The 14,891-nt window shown below is 41.7% G+C and overlaps 1 protein-coding gene across 1 annotated transcript in view; it reads right to left on the reverse strand.

Annotated features, from left to right (window-relative positions):
- The window catches only part of UQCC1 (ubiquinol-cytochrome c reductase complex assembly factor 1), a 94,730-nt gene that overhangs the window by 24,363 nt on the left and 55,476 nt on the right, over positions 1–14,891 (reverse strand). The window lies entirely within an intron of this gene.

Below are 14,891 nucleotides of genomic sequence, written 5' to 3' on the forward strand. Positions count from 1 at the left end.
GCACAACTACAAAATAGGGAAAAACTGTCTATGTGGCAATACTGATGAAAAGAATCTGGGGATTATAGTGGATCACAAATTAAATATGAATCAATGTGATGCAGCTGCAAAATGGGCTAATATTCTGGGTGTAGTAACAGGACAGTCATGTGAGGTAACTGGCCCATTCTACTGAGCGCTGGTAAGGCCTCAGCTGGAGTACTGTGTCCAATTCTGACAGTTTAAGAAAGATGTGGACAAAACGGAGAGAGTCCATAAGAGACCAACAAAAATGATAAAATGTTTAAAAACCTGACCTGTGAGGAAAGGTTAAAAAAACTGGGCATGTTTAGTCTGGAGAAAAGATGACTATGGGGAGACCTGATAATAGTCTTCAAATACGTTAAGGGCTGTTATAAAGAGGATGGTAACCATTTTCCATGTCCTACTGCAGATAGGACAAGAAATAATGGATTAATTGGCAGCAAGGGAGATTTAGGTTAGATATGAGGAAAACCTAATTATAAGGGTAGTTAAGCTCTGAAATAGGCTTCCAAGAGAGGTACTGAAATCCCCATCACTCGAGGTTGGATAAGCACTTGTCAGGGATGGGTCTAAGTTTATGTGGTCCTGCCTCAGCACAGGGGCTGGACTTGATGACTTCTCAAGGTCCCTTCTAGGCCTACATTTCTATGATTCTGTGATTCCCTCCTGTTCTTTAGGTTCTCATTTAGAATGGGGACTAGGACAGAACAAAAGGCCACTGTATTAGAGGGCATCTGCAGAGATGGTCCTAGAGGAAGAGACCCTTAGTGCCAGGAGATAGAGGGAGTGGGAGATGAAGTAGTCATGGCGTAGTGGTGGTGTTTTTGGAAATCGAGTAGGTGATCCAGAAGGAGCAGGAGAAGAGGAGGAGGGAGAGGATGGGCCAAGTGTGAGATTTAAAAGGAACTACTGAGATGGAAGTGATGATGGGGAAAGGAGAGGGTCGGCAGGGAGGACCAGTGTTGGGGTTGATATCACCAGAGGTATGGAGACATCAGCAGAGGAAAGTGTGAGATACGGATGTGGGGGGGGGGAGGAGTAAAAGGTGGTGGGTGATATGAAAGGAGTGGGAGAGGGGAGAAGGTCAAGCGGTGTGAGCTGTCAAGAGGGAGGGTAGCAGAGAGGAGGAAAGGGATTGAGTGAGGGAGGGTGTGAGGAGGAGAGAAAAGTATGCATAGAATGGGTGAGATGAGAGCCATAGTAAGAAATGGAGGGTCATAAATAATTGGCTGTGCACAACAAACTGTTAATTGGGGAGTCAAAAGTTAAGTAAATTAAGCAAAAAATTAAATATACAGTGAACCAGTTATGAACCAGATTGCTGTGCTGCTTTACCACTGCATACAAATCTTAAGGAACATGCTAAATTTGCTCAGAAGATTTTATTCTCAACCATTCCTTAGTGTAGCCAGTAGTATTGTTTTGGGTAACTAATGGGAAGCCTGCTGAGTGTGAGAGGCACCAGTGTGATGTGCTCTTGTCAAACTATTGTTAAGAAAGCAAGCTGCTGCATTTTGTACAAGCTGAAGTTTCTGTGTGGATTTTGTACTCAACCCCAGGTAAACTGTGTATCATTGATTGATCTGACAACTCAGAGGCACTAGAGCTGGACTGCTTATAGATTTATGATCTAACCAATATATCATAAGATGGATACTGCCGGGGGTCCAGTATAGACTTCAAATCAGAAGAAGGAACAGGGTGAGAAGCTCCTTAAACATCTAAGATGCAGAAAGAAAATCTGCATTATCATGCGGGATTTCAATCTGGGGGACACAGTCTATAAGACTCAGGCTACCACTAGAAGAACATCTTTGGAGTTCATAAAAATTACAGGTGATAACTTTCCAATACACAAAATATTACAACCAACATGTAGTAATTCTATATTAGACCTTATTCTGATGGCTACGATGGATTGATCAGTGAAATAAAAATTAACGGTTGCCTAGGTACAAGTTACCACAACCTAATTACATTCAGAATATAATCCTGACCAGTAATATGCACACACAACCCATATGGAGTGCTTTCAAATTTCCAATAACCAAAAACCTTAAAATAAATATGAGCAAACTTGATTGGGAGAACAAATTTAAACTTAAAAATTTGAAAAATAATTGTGAATTGTTTAAGAATATTTTACTAGATGTTTACAAAACAAAATTTCACAATCACAAAAGGAGGCTTTTTGGTTAAAACAATCCTGATTAGGAAGAGAAGTGAAAATGGGAATAATTTGTCTTTGAACCAATATATAACACACACAAAAAGGGAGTAGTTGATCACATTGATTATAAATTATCAGTTAGGAAATACAGACAATTGATAAGGGAAGCTAAAGATATCAATGAAAATTCTATAACCAAAGACAACAGGAAGGACGTTTAAAAATAAATCAGGAAAAAGAGAATTTAGAAATCGTATAGGTTCATTATTAGATAAAGATGGTAAAATTGTTAAAAATAATTCAGAAAGAGGCAAAAATGTTCAATAAATATTTTTATTCTGTATTTGAATGAAGTTGGATGATGTATTCATTTCTTACAGTGATAAATATTTTCTAATCCAGTAATAATTAGGGAGGATGTTAAACAGCAGCTTAAAGTTAAACTTTTAAAACACCCAAGAATTTTAAAAGAATTCACCAAGGAGCCCTCTGCACTACTGATAGAATCATAGACGTGTAGGACTGGAAGGGACGTCAAGAGGTCATCTAGTCCAGTCCCCTGCACTCAAGGCAGGACTATGTAATATTTGATGTTGATATTAAACAAATCATGGAATACCGAGGAAGTTCCAGAAGACTGGAACAGCTAATGCTGTGCCAATATTCAAAATGACTGCGGTAACTACAGGCTGGTTAGCCTGATATTGATCGTCGTCTTCTTCAATGCTTAGCAGAATGGTCGGTCTTAGTAATCATTCATTATTGAGTCCGTTCCTGTGCAGCTGCAAGGGCTTGATGGGCCAAGAGTCGAACACTGGAATAGACTTGATGCACCCATGTAATAGGAGGTCTGACTCTGGGCTGCCTGCACCCCTCACAGTTGGTGGAATTTTATCCCAGATGTTACAAGCCACCCGGAGAACAGCGTTCACCAGAATGTCTTGCGGCATTTTGGCGACATGTCCGAAAAGCGTAAGACACCACCTGTGGACAATGGCCCAAGTCATCAGTAGGCTGGAGCAACTGTAAACATCTGCATTACAAATTAAGTCATTCCACTTTATGCCCAATATACAACATTGGCATTTTGTGTGGAAAGCCTCCAGCTTTGCTCAGCCTGAGCGGCATAGAGTCCATGTTTCACAACTGTATGGCAATACAGAGAGGATACAGCTCAAACAGATCCTGAACTTGGTTGTCATGCTGAAACGATGTTGATTCCATATTTGTTGTAGATGACCCATGGCAGACTCTGCGATGTCAATCCGTTGGAGAACGTTCATGTAATAGTTGGAGGAACTGGTGAGTATAGAACCCAAATAGCAAAAAATGGAGACTGCTTTGACAGTTTCATTATTCAAAGAGATTTGGGTCATGGGTGGACCTGATCCTAGATTTTGCAACTTTGTCTTTGAACACGAAACATGGAGGCCAACCTTAGCTGACTCCTCCTCCATTTGCTGGAGTGCCTCACAAAACCTGTTGGGGCTCTGTACTAGAAGAATGTCATCAGCATAGTCAAGGTCTGAGAGAGAGAGAGAGATCACCGATCTAAAAGCCTATGAACCTGACGGAATGTTGCATTATGAAATCCACTGCCCAACAAAAGAGTGCAGGGGTGAAGATACACCCCTGCCTGACAGCAGATACTGATTTAAAAGGTGCTGCCATCCGATTAAGTAGCATAGTTCCATTATGCAGCTTGCTAATTAAGTCCAGCAGAGTGGTTAGGACATCTATGCCCTTGAAGGCCTTCCATAGTGCGACTTGGTCAATGGAATCAAACGCAGCCTTAAGATCAACATACGCTACGTACAGGGGATCTTGAACTTGTGGTGTATCTCTGACAACAAGCGGAAGGCCAGAATGGCAGCTAATGTGGACCTGTGCTGAAGGGCCGTGACCTTCAATTTAACTGTCTGGAAGGCCTCCTCTGATAACCATGAGTTCTGATATTGATGCCAGACACAATAATAGAAAGCCTGGTAAGGGAGGCACGGAGTACAAGTGAGGGGCCACTGGACAGAAGAGTAGGACTGCTATATGGAATTGTGCTGAGCACATTGACAATGACAGGTTTGGTTACGGATGGGTACAGTGCTGTTATATCCCATATCTATTGCCATCCTCATGTGGCAGAGTTAAGGTTGTGTGGCTGTGTTGTGTGGGAAGTATCACCTTAGCTCGGTCATTCCTAGTTTGACAACATATGACTTTTGGGATTTAAATTCTTGCATTCTCAAAGGGCTCAAGGAGCACAGGGCAGTGCTGAGTGCCAGCAACCTTCCCTCCACTGTAACAATGGATTTCGCATATGACTTTTCCCATTGTTTTTGAGAAAGGGTAGTGAGAAGGGCATTTCTGGGAGGGGAGATTGTGGGAATAAGGGGGTGCTGTAAGGAGGTTTCCTGGGCACTTCTTAGAGCCTCTGAGCTACCAGCTATAGGCCCCAAGGAGAGCCCCAGACTGCTTGCCCTTATCAGAACCTAACACATCTGGGCAATTTATACCAGCTCCTAGTACACTAAATAAGCTTCAGGGCAGGCCAGTGAGCTGAGCCTGAGCACAGTTTCTATGATCGCAACTCTCCTTTGGTCTCAACACCATGTACCTATGGCATGCACCCAAACAGGTTCAATTGCAGCTACCTGGCTGTTTCACTGCTGTGTGCCTGATTCCTCAGCCCTTAGAAAACTAAAACAGGTCATCTGAGGGAGGGACTTTATCTCAGAAATCCCTAGACCAAAAACTCCAAACTTGCACCATATAATCTACCATCTATTCTGGAGCCCAGTGAGGCATAGTTGTTTTCAAGACCATTTGCCTATATGGATGAACACAGGACAGTCCCTAGCTATGGACAAAAATACATTATAAGAACCAGGAAATTTTAAAATGAGGTGATTTTTAGGAGGAATATATCTCAGGAATCCATTGACCTAATGAGCCTAAACATGCACTGCTAACTCTACCTTAAGATTTCGAGTGGTGTAAGCAATTTTGAGGGCCAATACAAGTATACATGGGGATTGTAGAGTACTTTGAAAATTCAGCTCTGAACACAAAGCTCTGCTCAGTCTTAACTATAGTGCTGCGAGAGCCGCCCTCATAATCCTTTCAAAAGTCCCCCCGCACACACCCCCTTGTCACCCAACATGACATCCAGCTGACATCCTTCCCCTGAATCATCAGCACATCTGGGGAGCCTAACATCCCATACTCCTCTACTGAAAACATTGTGTAACCCACACTAATATGGTGTCATGGCTGGATGTTTATACTTCTGCTAAAGCCTATGCATGAGTGGCCCTGGTGCTTCAGCTCAAGCAGCAGAGACTTATGCTTTTAGATCCAGACAACCCAACTAAGGTCACTGCTGCAAATGGTCCAGCCATTAGAAAAGGCATAATTCATTACCGTGGGTTACACATTCCTCCTTGCCAAGAAAGCTCATCCCACAGTAGTTCAAATCCCGGTACAGGTTTGTAGGGTCTGAACACAGGACCTCTGTATCTAAAAACACTAGAGGACTAGTTCCATTTGCTCAGAAACAGCAGCACACTGAAACCTCTATATGTGGTCTATCCCCATGATGTTAGCGTGGGTTACACTTGCATCTTCTGAAGTCATCTCATGTCATAACTCCTGTGGGAAAAGAACTGTAACACTCCATTATCCTAATTTAGGTCATCTGTAATATTGTGCCACTGTAATTCTTATGTCTGTAATATTCTTAATGCATTGTCGCTATGTTGGTCACAGGACACTAGAGAGACAAGAAAGGCTAGGTAGCATCTTTTATTGGACCAACTTCTGTTGGTGAAAGAGACAAACTTTCGAGCTGCACAGAGCCCTTCCTCACCTTGTATCTTTTTTGACACTTAAAACGTTTCCTTTTTAGGGTTTAAAAAGTAGTCACACAAAACATGTTGCTGCAACTTTTAATACACATTTGTCCAAACTATTCAAAGCAAAGAACCACACACATTAATGTCATACCTCTGATTGCCTTCAGATGTTTTTAAAAGGGTCTGAATAAAATGACACCGCAAAATTGTCATAAGGTGATTTTTAAATAGTTATAAATCTCCTGGGGTGCGGGGGTGGAACTTTCCCTTTAAAATATCCTAGAAAATTCAAACATTTCACAAAATACAAATAATCCTCTAACTCAAAACAGAATTTTTATCAGACTTTTTCATCCTCACTAAAATGAAGAGTCTGGAACAAATCATAACTTTCCTGTTCCTTCCACCCCAATCCACCCAAGACCTCCACCTTCCTGTCCTCTTCCCCAGTAAGCTTCCTTCATGTCACATGAGACTCCCTCCCATGCAATGCACGCCCATTCATGGGCCACTCACTCTCCTCCTGCCCCAATCCACAGCCTCTTCCCATAAAACACTTGTTTTCTATTATATACTTCTCATCCTGACTCCTATACTGCCTGCTCTCCTTGTCTTGATTCTGATCATGCTTCTTGACTCCTTGGGCAACCTCATGCATCTTTTATCCTCCACTAGGAGGAATAGCTTCTTTTGGAACTGACCTGTTGCAAATTTAAGAAAACGTAATACATGACGTGAATAATCCCAAAATGAATCCCAAATTGGTTTCCAATAGTCAGAATGTGGCTAATGTAGGACAAGGCTGGATTTGTTTTCTTTTAAAACAGATTCTAACAGTGGCAGAACAAGGCAGAAATCTGTGCTCAAAGTTTCTGAGCCAGATTCTGTTCTGTTACACTGATGTAAATGTGGAGTAATGCCAGTGATTTTAATGGTGTTACTTTATATTCACACCAGTGTGACTGAGAGCAAATATGGGCCACTGTGTATAAATAGCTCTAGCTGAAAGCATAACAAAGGCTGTATTGTGCTATGCAAGGCAGTGGCAATAAACAAATTCAAAAGACATCTAGAAGTAGGGGTTTGAGTGGTCTGGTGGGAAAGCAAGAAGGTGGGATTAAGATAAATTAGACAGGGTTCCCATGTTGTGCTGGACAGTCCCTTCCTGTTCCTATCATCTCTTACGACTTTTAAAACATGCACTGATACAAATCAGGATTTTGTAGCGAACAAGCAAATCTTGTACATTTCAGACATATAGTATCCCTGCATATAACAGAAACATCCTTGTTAAAAAGAAACTTATTTGAATTAGGAATGTTTATTTCAAATCAGTCCCTGATGCATATGTTTAGATAGAGTACAATTTATGTAGAGTAATGGTAGTGAATCTCAATATTACCAGGGAAGATCTAAGATTAAGGAAAAGGAATTTTCTGAGGTCTCCCCTTCTCTAAATTCCATGGTATGGAGTCCTAACGATCGACTCCACTGCACCCTGATTCAGGAGTATGAGAATACACTCAAGACACCACAGTCCTGCTTTTTAAAGCTAGATTTACCAAAACACAATGTGCAAGCGAACCTAATATCTTTGTTGCCAAGGTCCTCTGATAGGAAGAAAAACAGTTGCAATTTCTAGTACTGACTCTGGCTCCCCCTTACAAACTGATTAAGCAGCTGCCAGTTTGCATAATTTAAACTTGTTCAGTGTAAGCCACAAGATGGAGATCTCTGGCAGAGCAGGATCGTAAGGAAGTCTTTTACCCAGCCTAATGTTACTATTAACACTTTGAGCCATTGCATCAAGCCAATTTTTATGTTTGTTTTTTAAGTTTGGTAGAAATGTCACAAGTGGAAAAATTAAGTAAAGAGCATTGGTTAGCCACAGAACTGGACACACCTGGCTGCAAACCCACCAAAAGAAACTGACTTCATTAGTACTAGCAGCAGCAGAGTAAAATTTATATCTGAAATCTGCCTGCACCAGTAGAATTGCTGAGGCCAAAAGCTCTCTGTCTGTTTTTACAGCTGTGTCATGTTTTGATTCCTGACTCTTGCTGACACTCTGGAGTGCTGAAGGAGCCCAGGCTCCAGGGTCCCAAAACTTTGCAGCTGAGATTCAGATCTCAGAGATTTAACTATCAGTTTATGAAATAATACAAAATCAAACTGGAGTTGGAGCTGATATAAATTAGTAGTAAAAATGCAACACGTATTAATTTAACAGCAATGATCCAGCATTTTTAAGAGCAGACAGCAAATTCTAAATACATTGATGACAATTCTGAAATATAAAACTTAATGTCCACTTTCTGCATCAGCTGTATTAACTACAGGTTACGATACATGAAAGGGGGTTGGACCCCTGAACGTCCTCTCTCAAAATGTACCTTACCTCTTACTGATTTTAGACAAACTGCCTTTTAAAAATAACCTGACCAATGGAAGATTTTTATATTTTAATGAGTGCACATGCCTGAAAGCCTCTTAACAGAAGAATACAGTTAAAAATGTCCAAGATTAAATTAATGAACTGCTCTGCTTTCTGCTTATCAGTCAGGTAGCTACATCAATCACCTACTCCAGAAATTTGTACCCAGCTCTCCTCAGCCTTCTCTAACCAATCAAAAACTACCTTAGAGAGACAAGGTATGTGAGGGAATATATTTACTGGTCCAACTTCTACTGGTGAGAGACACAAGCTTTTGAGCTACACAGAGCTCTTCTTCAGATCTGGGAATGATACTGAGAATGGTCACAGCTAAACAGAAGATCGAACAGATATTTAGTACATACTCTAAGCCTAAGGGACAATTAGAACCACAAGGCTAGAAGGGACCACAAGGATCATCTAGTCTCACCCCGTGCCAAGATGCAGGATTTGTTGTGTCTAAACCATCCCTGACAGATGGCTCTCCAGCCTCCTTCTGAAAACCTTCAGTGAAGGAGCTTACACAACCTCCCCAAACAGTCTGTTCCCTTGTCCTACTGCTCTTACTTTTCAAGGTGAAGTGGCCCATTAACACACTATAGTCATAGGACAAAAAGGGGGGTTAATGTGTTACAGATTGCTGTATGATCAACACTCCCCACAAAACACCTTTCAAGATCCATGGGTCCTACTCATACCTATCACAACATGTGCTGTACCTCATCCAGTGCACTAAATGCCGCCACAACAACAACTGTGTGGGTGAAACCAGACGGACAATCACTACACTCTCAAATGAACTCCCACAGGAAAATGATAAAAGAAAACAATACCATACACTTGTGGGTGAACACCTTTCACAAAGTGATCACTACATATCTGACCTATCAGTCCTCATCCTCAAAGGAAACATACATAATCCTTTCAAAAGATGAGTCTCGGAGCTTAAATTTATAACTTTGATATGGTTTTAATAAAGACACTGGCTTATTACAACAATCTGTAACCCACTAACCCCCCATTTTTGTCCTATGACTGCTGGGGTGTTAATGACCCACTTTACCTTGAATTATCCCATAGAATAGGTGCTAACTACTTATGCTAAACTATCTGGAGCCTCTGATAAGGTCCCAAAACTCAGGCTGCAGCCCTAGCCCAAATGTCTATACGATAATTAAACAGCCCCTTAGTGAGAGTCAGCTGGCACAGGCAGCTGCGGGTGTCTAATGGCAGTGTAGACATACCCTCTGAGTATGTCCCAGCCCCGAAGAAGATCTTGTTCCTTGTAGCTTCAAAGGTTGTCTCTCTCACCAACAGAAGTTGGTCCAGTAAAAGACATTACCTCATCCACCTTGTCTCTCTAATATCGTGGGACCGACACAGCTACAACAACACTGCATACAAAAACTACCTTAGCAGCTATAATTTACTGAACTCTTTACGCAACCCAGTGGAAGTTCAGACTGGTGGATTCCCTTGCAGAAATCCAGTTTTTAAGACAGAAACAGTTTCCTTTTCTCTTCAGGGCTGCACAAAGGTGGACTAGCAAATTTCATACAGATGCAGATTCTCTTTTGGCCCAGGAAACCATACTCTCTCATGAGCTTTAATTCCTAAGAGGTAGTGGAGACCTTCCCGCCATTTATGCCTCCTTAGTACAGGAATGAATCCATCTGTTTGAGAATGAGAACCTGACCCTCTAGACCTTTCTTATATGTCTAGACCAGAACAAACTGGATTTCTTAACCTCCTGGGAGCAGTGCATGAGATACTTCAAGGACCTAAAAGCATGCTGTGATCTTCCCTTTATCTGAAGTAAGGCAGGACAAAAGCCAGAATCTGAAATTCATCTAGGAAGTAGCTACTCAGAAATCAGAAAGGAATATTTAACGAGGAGGGCTGCCCTGGTAATTATATTTTTGGTGGCTTCCAATGACACTCAGAAAAAGCTAACAGAAGCTAGAAGCTCCAATAGGGAAAGAGAAAGCTGGTAGAAAGAGCAGATTAAACAGCCTAGGACAAGACAATTGACTCAGGCCTGACCAGGAGATTTGCTTTGGCTGGACAGCATCTTGGAATTAAGCAGTGCAATCCAATAAAAGAATTTTCAGCATCTCCTCCAATAGTCCCTAAGGTCAAAACTTGGTCCTTGTGGTTTCTCAAGACTGACTTCATTCTCCACTTCCTCCTGGAGGAACTCCAGAACTTGGGAAACAGAACAAGACCAACCTTGCATGCCCTGCAAGAGCACCTTTTAGAGAAAAAGTTCTAAGGATGGGAGTATGGATTAGAGATAGCAGGCTTATGGGAGTTCAGACCAATGTCCATATTTAAGACTCCCTAATATCTAAGAGACATTTTTCATGAACCATACTTTCAGATATAATTTGACCCAGATACTGAGATAAATTTGACCCCATGCAAGATGATCTGAAAAATTTCTTTTCCGACCTAGTTCAAATGGCTTGATTAGGTTGAGAGTGAACTAGGGCTCCCAGACTTTAAAAATGACCACCCGCTAATGAAGATCCCCAAGAGGCAACCCTGACTTCCAATCCCATAGTGAGTACAAGCAATGAAAGAACTGCCTTATGGAGGCTGGTGAAAAAAACCTCGGATTCCACCTGGAAAACAATGGCCTTTTTACCCTGCTCTGGCAGAATGAAGGGGTCATAAAAACAGCAGATCAGGCCATTGAAGAACATTGCTGGTGGAGGAGATTTACCAGTGTGCCACAGAGTTGGTGTACCAGCTGTATATCACTCTCTCACAGCATTGGAGGGTTTCAGGAGCATTGTTGGAGGGGAAGGGACATGGCCACAGTACCACTAGGCTCTGGCTATTCTCAGCTGTTGCAATGGCTCCAAGTTAGAAACCTCAAACTCCTGAGGAAGCAAGGTAAAGGTTTAGCCCAGAACATGCACCATCGTAAGTGGGGACAGAAACCCTCTGAACCTCTCTATCCTTACTTTAGAGAGTTCCTCCACAGAGCCTTCGAAGAGGTGTGTGACAAGATGAGAAAGAGCTCCTCCCTTTCCCCCACTGCCCTCTCACCCAGGTGGCAAAATCGGCAGAATGAGCCTGCCACAGCACCGCAGCGGCGCTGCTGCAGCACATCTGGTCAAGACGCTATATGCTGATAGGAGAGAGCTCTACTGTCGGCATAATAAAACCACCTTCATGAATGGCAGAAGCTACGTCAGTGGCAGAAGCTCTCCAACTGACATACTGCTGTCCACAGCAGCGCTTAGGTTGGTGTAACTTACGTCGCACAGGGGGTGGTTTATTCACATCCCTTAGCGACATGAGTTACGCCAACATAAGCTGTACTGCACACATAGCCTTATCTCTCAAAGGCAGAATGTAGATTAATTAGAGATGGACTGGACTACTGGAGAGAAGATCTGGGTGCCCATTTTGGATCAGCTAACTGGCTGAACGTAGTGCCTGGGTGATAAGCAGAAGGCAGATCATTCCACAAAGCTCACCTTAATGAAGCCTTGAGCACAATTTTAGGTGCGTGTGTGTAGCAGCAGGCAAAATACTAAGGACTGTCCCAGCTGCCCCTCTTCTAGCCATTGTTTAGCTAATTTCTTGTAGGTGTTTCAGCATAACGGAGCCCTAAGGGAAAGATCAGCTCAGAGGTGGAGGTCCATGCTTAGCAGGTGTTGTAAGAAATCACACAGTCAACTGTGGGAGGAGGGGTAAAAGAGTGTATTAGGCTGGCAACACTGGCAGAGAGGAGGGGATAAATTGACAAGACTATCTGAGATGAGTTACATGCCCAAATGAAGCAATGAATAGGAGCAAAAGAAATCCTAAGATCTTAGAAACATCTATATTTCACCACAAGTCCAACAAACAATATTAACTGAAATTAAAAGGTACAGCGCAAAAAGTGAAATCCCTGCAAGCTGAATGGAAACTTTTAAAAGACACCATAATAGAGGCTCAACTTAAATGTATACCCCAAATTAAAATACACAGTAAAAGAACCAAAAAAGTGCCACTGTGGCTAAATAACAAAGTAAAAGAAGCAGTGAGAGGCAAAAAGGCATCCTTTAGAAAGTGGAAGTTAAATCCTAGTGAGGAAGATAGAAAGGAGCATAAACTCTGACAAATATGAAGTGTAAAAATATAATTAGGAAGGCCAAAAAGGAATTTGAAGAACAGCTAGCCAAAGACTCAAAAAGTAATAGCAAAAAAACGTTAAGTACATCAGAAGCAGGAAGCCTGCTAAAGAACAAAATTGTCAGGCACACAGATTAACATAATTTGTTGGAGAAGAGTCAACATGGTTTTTGTAAAGGGAAATCATGCCTCATCAATCTACTAGAATTCTTTGAGGGGGCTAAACAAGCATGTGGACAAGGGGGATCCAGTGGATATAGTTTACTTAGATTTTCTGAAAGCCTTTGACAAGGTCCCTCACCAAAGGCTCTTAAGCAAAGTAAGCTGTTGTGGGACAAAGGGAAGGTCCTCTCATGGATCAGTAACTGGTTAAAAGATAGGTAACAAAAGATAGGAATAAATGGTCAATTTTCAGAATGGAGAGAGGTAAACAGTGGTGTCCCCCAGGGGTCTGTACTGGGACCAGTCCTATTCAACATATTCATAAATGATCTGGGAAAAGGGGTAAACAGTGAGGTGGCAAAATTGCAGCTGATACAAAACTACTCAGTATAGTTAAGTCCAAAGCAGACTGCGAAGCGCTACAAAAGGATCTCTCAAAAGTGAGTGACTGGGCAATAAAATGGCAGATGAAATTCAATGTTGATGACTGCAAAGTAATGCACATTGGAAAACATAATCTCAACTATACATATAAAATGATAGGGTCTAAATTAGCTGTTACCACTCAAGAAAGAGATCTTGGAGTCATTGTGGATAGTTCTCTGAAAACACCCAGTCAATGTGCAAAGGCAGTCAAAAAAACGAACAGACTGTTGGGAATCACTAAAAAAGGGATAGATAATAAGACAGAAAATATCATATTGCCTCTATATAAATCCATGGTACGCCCACACATGCTGAATACTGCATGCAGATATGGTCGCCCCATCTCGAACAAGTTTTATTGGAATTGGAAAAGATTCAGAAAAGGGCAACAAAAATGATTAAGGGTATGGAACGGCTGCAATATGAGGAGAGATTAATAAGACTGGGACTTTTCAGCTTGGAAAAGAGACAACAACTAAGGGGGGGATACGACAGAGGTCTATAAAATCATGACTGGTGTGGAGAAAGTAAACAAGGAACTATTATTTACTCCTCATAACACAAAAACTAAGGGTCACCAAATGAAATTAATAGGCAGCAGATTTAAAACAAACAAAAAGGAAGCATTTTTTCACAAAATGCAGTCAACCTGTGGAACTCCTTGCCAAAGGATGTTGTGAAGGCCAAAACTATAACAGAGTTCTAAAAAGAACTAGATAAGTTCATGTAGGATAGGTCCATCAATGGCTATTAGCCAGGATGAACAGGGATGGTGTCCCTAGCCTCTGTTTTCCAGAAGCTGGGAATGGGCAACAGGGGATGGATCACTAGATGATTATCTGTTCTGTTCATTCCCTCTGGGGCACCTGGCATTGGCCACTGTCGGAAGACAAGATACTGGGCTAGACAGACCTTTGGTCTGACCCAGTATGGCCCTTCTTATGTTCTTAAAGGAGCAGTCTGTGGGATCAAGCCTGTAGATACATACAAGTGTTCTCTTTAAATATTTGGTGTTCCCAGACAAAAGCTATGGTAAAATGGAGTTACAGCTGAGAACACATCTAAAGTAACTTAGAGGCAAATACATTATAGGGATGCTGTCATTATCACAAACCAAGCGACATAAACCTAGGAAATTCAGAATTAAGGTTAAAAGAAATCTAAACATGCTGAGGTATGGAAACATACAGTTAGGTCACACACACAACTTTAACTCTGGTTGGTACTGACATCATACAGTAACCACACAACCACGCTGAATACATTTTAGTGTATTTATACATTTTAGTGCGGTCCCTGATTAGATAAGACTGATTTCTGAAGATTCTTTCTAAGTCTTCAAGGGGAGCTTTGCAGGGAATGGGGATAGCATGATTTACAGGAGACACAGAAACTCCTAAATTCAGATCTATTCCAAAGACTAGATCCAACAGGGGGCTGCCTTGTGTGCACTTTCTGTAACTAACTGAGTAAAGCACCTGGACAGCAGAGTTCTCAGAAAGTTTCAGGCAACTAAAAAAAAAAAAAGAATAGTTGTCACTGAGGGAGCAACTGAAATCTCCCAGAATCAACACTTCCCAGGACTCTCTGAGCAATGAAAAGAGAAGACTGTACACCTAATAGAGAGACACTCCCTTGCACACTCTCATTAGCAGTATCTGAAAGTGTTGTGGACCCATTGCACATACAGAAGAGA

This window comes from Eretmochelys imbricata, chromosome 13 (genome assembly GCF_965152235.1).
Source record: "Eretmochelys imbricata isolate rEreImb1 chromosome 13, rEreImb1.hap1, whole genome shotgun sequence".
Taxonomy (NCBI): Eukaryota; Metazoa; Chordata; order Testudines; family Cheloniidae; genus Eretmochelys; species Eretmochelys imbricata.